A 7,305-nucleotide genomic window follows, 5' to 3' on the forward strand; every position below is an offset into this window, starting at 1 on the left:
TCAGGATGAGTTTTGCTTGTTCTTGCTATATTTCTTTCGCCGACACGGAAGCCCTGTCTGCTCCTCACGAGCAGCTACATGTCGCTTGACCAATCAGAGCACACTGGGCTCACAGGGAGGGGGGGCGAGCTCCAACAAGCCGTTTAGGACAGAGAGTGAATACCAGTGAATACACATACTATACAGAGATGCTGTATGAGAAACCAATGTGAGTTTGGAAAATTGCACAGTATAAATCTATTTTAGTATACCTCAACAATGGAATTATGATCAGTAGAAATGGCCATGACATGGGACCTTTAACAAATATGATCTATTCTTATGTACAGATGTAGCACTCCAGATAGGACTCCACCCAGCGGATTCCAACCAAAAACCCAGCGGATCCCAGTGGCTGGGAGATTAAAGCCCTTATTATCTTAATTGTATTTCAATAATATATAGTCTTTATATATTAAATAATCAATTATGATTATTTAATATATAAAGACTATATATTATTGAAATACAATTAAGATAATAAGGGCTTTAATCTCCCAGCCACTGGGATCCGCTGGGTTTTTGGTTGGNCGTAACGGTAATAGTGACGTAACAGTCACAGAGAAGTAACGGTCATGGAGACGTAACGTCATAGTGACGTAACGGTCACAGAGACGTAACGGTCATAGTGACGTAACGGTCACAGTGACATAACGGTCACAGAGACGTAACGATCATAGAGACGTAACGTCATAGTGACGTAACGGTCATAGAGACGTAACGGTCATAGTGAATGGGGGGGGAGCAGGAGCTCCAACAAGCCGTGTAGGACAGAGAGTGAATACACATACTATACAGAGATGCTGGATGAGAAACCAATGTGAGTTTGAAACATTGAACAATGTAAATCTATTCTAGTAGACCTCAACAATGGAACTATGATCAGTAGAAATGGCCATGACATGGGACCTTTAAAGTGTAATGTAGCTACAAGCATAGAAAACTAGAAAATGTATACACTTTTTGAAAGGGCTGTTTCTATTCACACAGTTTTTTTTTTCTGAAGCGGAATAAAAAAGCGTTTAATTTATAGCTTCTAATCAACAGAAATAGTTTTTGCCCAATCAGAAATAACAAATAAAAAGTGACAGTCAAAAGAGCCAAAAACAGTTGAAAATATATGCTTTAGATAAACACAACCATCTAAGATTCTACAACTAAACTCAGGAAACGAAATGATAGAGCCAATTCTTAAAAGATCACATATTAAACTCAATCCCAGGTTCATATCAGTTTACACCTTGGGTTGGGAACATGTTTAAATGCTTTAATGTAGAAAATAAAAATGTATGCTGTTTCAAATCTCTGTATACAAACTTATGCTCCGTTTTAAAACGGTTCAATTGAATAGTACGTTAATATGCTCCATGTTTACTTCCTGTCAGCTGAGGTCATTCACAGCAACCGGAAATAAACTGGGATGTTTAACACTGTGTAATAATAAATATATTGTTTTGACGATTAATTTAAAAAGGCATATTTTGTAGATACTAGCTGTGAGCATTTGGACACGGATCAAGCATTTACAGTAGATACTTTAACAGCATTTTATAAGCACTTACTTTCAACAATATAGGACCTATACCATAAAGTGACACCCTCTGTTTCAGTGAGAGAGAAAGTCATCTACAATTTGTTTCCATTTCTCATGTAGAGAATCACAGAAAACAGCGAGTGTGACAAAATCCTCCGAAAGCTGCGTATTAATTAGTATTAAAGTGGGCCTAACTCTGTCTGCTGCTGCTCTTTACAAGACGAAACCGACCAATCAGAGAGAAGCTCTCAGGACTGCATGCAACAGTCATTTACTGTATCCTGTTTAAATAATTTACTCGTACGCTTATTCACACCCATATCTGTCTCTGTCCATCCACACGTTTAAACTCAGCGCAAATTGTGCTAATATAATGAATCAGCCCACATACACACTAGGGAGGTCACACATCCCCTGACTGCATAGAAGACACACACACAAACACACACACACACACACACACACACACACACACACACACACACACACACACACACACACACACACACACACACACACACAAGAAACACAGAGGGTGTAGATTGCAATGACAATCAAGGTCATTGCTAAGCTTTGAATAATTTAAGATGTATTTTTCTGGACAATTTAATTTTTTCTAAAAAAAAAAAAAACATCCAGTGAACTCTCAACAATTAACGTGTTCAGTGAGTGCACGTGTGTGTTTATTTTTCACTGTTGCCTTTACGTCTGTCTGTCAGCAGAATAACGGGAAACTACAAGCCACATTTTTGAGGGAGTTAGCATTATGGTGTAGTTTAAGAAACAGAAGAAACAAAATAGGCTATTGATCCTGAATTCATGTTGTGTGTAAAACAAACTGGAAAATAAGTTTTCAACAGGGAAAATCCACTGGAGCATCCCTTTTAGTCGGAAACAGCAATCAACATTTAGTTTTAATGCTATATTACGCAACTACAACACAGGTCTTTGTAGAGTCCATGTTGAATATACAAATCACGGCATAAAGCTCACGAACAAAGTCGGGAAAACCACTTTGCATTCAGCTACCTCTCAATATTGAGCATATATAATGATGAGTGAATGAATGTGTGTGTGTGTCGTGGAGACCCCCAACACACAGTCCCTTTGGGGGCCTTGGATCTCCAGTTGAAAGTATTTCCCCTCTTTCAGATGGCTTTTTTGATAAGTCCCCGAAAAATAGATAGAAAATTGAATAACTATAAAAAGATAGGAGATCTTAAAAAATGTATTTAAAATTGTATTTTGAAGTCAACAGTCAGATTTCCTGATGTTTTTGTTTTCATATAAATCATATAACACTGAATATCTTTGGGTTTTAGACTGAAAACCCTCACATTTAAATAGGCCTATTATGCTTTTAAGGGTTTTCCCTTTCCTGCAGTGTGTAATATAGCTTTGTGTGCATGTAAATTGTCTGCAAAGGATAAAATCTCAAAGTTCTCTAACTAAACGATGATGAAAAAAGCAAGGTGCAGTCATATAGTTGCATACTCGACCACAACTTGCTGTCAAACTAGGTGTGATGTCACAAAATCCCGCTTGTACGTCCACATCTTAAATTTAGATTTAATTCGAGGACAGATACATTCCCCCCTTCAGCAGATGAATGCCTTCTGGTGTGAAACTGTGCACATACATCATCCTGCACAGTGAAGGTCAAACATCCAAGTGAAGTAAGAACAAGCAAAAGCACATTTATTAGAAGAGGGAGGATCTCAATCTTTACATACAAAAGTGTCACCCACAGAACTAAGTGAAATTAAGTCCTCTGTGGAACAAACATCACTTTGATTGCACTTCCCAAAGTGTAAGCTCTGCATTGTGTCCTGTTCAAGAGAAGTGAGAATAAGCAAAAACAAAGTTGTGTTGGAGGGAATTCAATCTTTGGATACAAAATGACTTGAGAATGAAAATGGAAAACTAGTGTCAACAAGAGTCTTTAGATAACCACTTCAACTTTGATCAGATAATGACATAATAAGCTTGAGTGGAGGGATTAGGTTAAAAAATGTTTATGTGATGTATGTACAAACCTCTGTGGTTATGAGAGGAGGCGCCGTGTAATCCCTGCTCACGACATGATTTCAGGGGAGGTCAGTCATAGATTACTCGTTTAGTCTGGAGGGAGGAGAAGGAACACACACATGTGGGAGGTGAGGGGAAGGGTCCAACGTTTGAAGAGACTCACGCTATACGGGAGGCTGCACTCCAGGAAAATCGATCCTCTCCCTTCAGAGAAAGAAATGTATGAAGCTGGAACATAAACGCAGTCATGTCCAATTAGCCGCTGTGAATTTACGAGGCGAGGCGAGGGAGGAAGTGGGAGGGGACGCGGTGATAAAGACTTCAGCAGAAGCCAATAAGGCGTGCTGCTGATCAATGATCCGGCTTCACGCTACACACACACACACACACACACACACACACACACACACACACACACACTCCTCGCTACGTCTCTTCCCACTGCGCTTGGCACACACACTCCTGCAGGCCGCCCTCCGCCAATCAGATTAGAATGAATGGACCTACTTAAATATCACCTCCAGACATGTTTTATAACTGATATGGTTCTCCCACAAAAAATTAAACTGGCTTGTTAAAATGACATCTACTCCTACTCCCTCTTTGAGGAATCCAGAACAAATCAAATGTCCTTTCTGTTTTAATACTGGGCACAAGATGTCTCATCTATTCCCTTTATATCCAATTCTCAGTGTTTGGAAATCGTTTAAGGTTATATCGTCATATTTGTGGGCTGCAGCTGCAATGAAAGTGGACCAATCAATCAACAGATCAATATTTTGATGCAAAAGTTGCGGTAAATGCCGTTTTCAACCTATTAAATATGCATTTTTCCAACATTCTCTGTTTTATTTTATATTCAAATTAGTATATTGAGGTTTTGGACTGACATCACAAGACATTTTAAGACATTTACTCCACTGTAATGTCCATTTCTAGTTTGTCCACTGATGGTTTCAACTTTTCACATCACATTCGTGTTAATCGCTGCAATAATTTGTGGACTCATTGACCAACAATAAACTATTTCCCAACTATTTTGATAATTTATCAATCATTTAAGTCATTTTTCATGGAAGACAAAGCTGTTTTCAGCCTCTCAAATATGGAGATTTCCTGCTTTTCTCTGTTTTATATCACATTAAACTGAATTGTTTTGGGTTTAGAACTGAGAAAACAAGACATTTAGGGTCAACACCTCAGACTTTAGAGACTGGGATGGATATGTTTCACTACTTTCTGACATTTTATAAATAAAATGATTCATCTAGCTGCAATATAAGTCAACTAAGGCATAAAAAGATAAATATATTTTAAAAAAATCATTCAATTGATTTTCACCTTTTAAAATATAAAGCTTTTCTGTACCAGCACTTTCTGTTTTTATATCATATTAAAGGTCCCATGTCATGGCCGTTTCTACTGATCATAATTCCATTGTTGAGGTCTACTAGAATAGATTTATATCGTGCAATTTTCCAAACTCACATTGGTTTCTCATACAGCATCTCTGTATAGTATGTGTATTCACCAGGTATTCACTCTCTGTCCTAAACGGCTTGTTGGAGCTCGCCCCCCCCTCCCTGTGAGCCCAGTGTGCTCTGATTGGCCAAGCAACGTACAGCTGTTCGTGAGGAGCTGCTGTGAGGAGCAGACAGGGCTTCCGTGTCGGCGAAACAAATACAGCGAGAACAAGCGACACTCATCCTGAGCACACACAAAGACTCACAGCCGAAGTAAAAACAATGAGTGTGGCTTGATATTGAGTAAGAAAAAGGTTTATAACGCTGTGAGAATGGGTCTGCAGAGAGCATTTCTCTGCGATCCCAATTTAGCAGTCCGAAAAACGCTTACCCTTCAGGGCTCAACGCTAACTTTTAAAAGTGGTTGCCAGGCTGGCAACCAGGCATCAGCTTTTGGTTGCCAAACGAAAATAAGAACAAAAGATAAAATACGGTTGCCATTTAGTCACCTTATATTTTCAATAATCTAATATACTATACAGTTTATACATCAACTTAATAATGAAAAATGTGACACAAAACGAAATGTTCAAATGCTTTAACAATCAGTAATTAACACATTATTTGAAACCTAAGTGTCAATTTGTCCACCTTCAATTGCTGTGTAATACTAAGCACCTAGTAGCAGCTGTTGTCATGTTCCTCACAGATCCTCACAAAGAATTGAGCAAGTCCACGTAGTTTCGGTTATCCGTTGTCTCCCTTTCAAATGTGGGGTGTCTTGACTTTGGCTGATCCCCCACCATAGATCCACTGGGCCCTTCAGCATCGGAAGCTTGACCTTTGCCTGACCCTCCAGCGCATAGATCCATTGGCACTTCAGCATGAAGTCTTGATGGCCAGACTAAACATTTCTAATGTTAAATAAATTAAACCAGTGTTTCCCCTATATGTTCAGCAGCCGGCGCGCCCGCTGCTAGGGCGCAAGCCCCCAAGCAGATAACACCCACCAAACCAAAAAATTTTTTTTTTTATTAAAAGAATTATAATGCTGCCCCCTAGCGGCCTCGCGCAACTTCGAGCACCGATGCGCGGGAAAGCTGTCATTTTCAGAGCTGAAGGAAAACCTGCCTGACAAGACAGAAACAGCAAGTGAAGCAGACATAACTCTTATGGACACAAATCACCTCAAGAAGAAGGTCATAACGCCATGAAATCTCAAGTTATTATAATAAAATGTTGTTACCATTTAGATTAAAAGTAAAATAAACTTTATAAAGACCTACAGTAAGAATGAATACATCTCGCTAACTAGCTAGTTGTAAGGATAATGTCAAGCGACGCTTCATTATGGGAAAAGAACACCCGACAGGCTGTCAGGAGCCCGACGCGAAGCGGAGAGATCTAGATCTGCAGAAGGGTGCAGAACCCAAGATATTCAATCACTGGGCAGTGGAACGAAGTGGAGACATTTGCACATTCCATTACTAGGGTCCATCCTTTGACACCTGTATTAAAACTAAAAAATTGGCTGATGAAAGTGATGTAAATGAACCAACAAAAATAATAAGTACATATATGTTTCTATGGTAGTTATGGTATGTTCAATTTTTTATTATAAAAATGTAAAACGATCTTTCATATGTGTTTTAGATTTTGATCTACGTCTCTAGTCATTTGTGCTCAAAGTGCACCAGATGAAGGGCATTTTATATTAAAATCGTAAAAACACATCTTCCCGGGGCGGCATACCCCCGACCACCCCCCTATGAGGATGTGATGTCCAACCACAATTAATGATTCATACAAACTGTAGATACATTTGACCGTTAATGATGGTATGTGTCTTCTTGTGCTGGCAGTGACAAATAGAAAGCATAATGCGGGAAGCCTTCGCACGCGCCAGACACACATTAAAAATGTCACGCGCGCCGCCGCTGCAGGCGGTGCCCGTGCTTAGCAGCGCGCGTATGACTCCATCCGTCAGGGAAACAACTGGCTAAACCAATTCACCGGTATAATCTAGATATTAATTTATTAATGCTGTAATATGGGGTTAATAGTCTAACTATATTTTAAATGTGTTACCTTTTACGTAGAAGTGCATTATATTGCATCCAATATGCTATGGGAAAGTTCGTTTGCACTTTATTTGTAGTTAATAAGATCGGACTCTTATTTTGAAGTGGATTTACCGAGGAATGCACACGCAGGAAAGTTTCGGGCCTCCTCCAAGACTTT

General features: G+C 39.3%; 2 protein-coding genes across 4 annotated transcripts in view; one reads left to right on the forward strand and one right to left on the reverse strand.

The window, feature by feature from the left end:
* LOC104943801 (high affinity cationic amino acid transporter 1-like) overlaps nucleotides 1-7,305 on the forward strand; it is a 228,951-nt gene that overhangs the window by 219,007 nt on the left and 2,639 nt on the right. The gene's annotated exons all lie outside the window — the stretch shown is intronic.
* Nucleotides 1-7,305, reverse strand: part of cd2bp2 (CD2 (cytoplasmic tail) binding protein 2) — a 297,553-nt gene that overhangs the window by 208,406 nt on the left and 81,842 nt on the right. The window lies entirely within an intron of this gene.

Source organism: Notothenia coriiceps, unplaced genomic scaffold (assembly GCF_000735185.1).
Source record: "Notothenia coriiceps isolate Sejong01 unplaced genomic scaffold, NC01 NC01_scaffold00000339, whole genome shotgun sequence".
Lineage (NCBI taxonomy): Eukaryota > Metazoa > Chordata > Actinopteri > Perciformes > Nototheniidae > Notothenia > Notothenia coriiceps.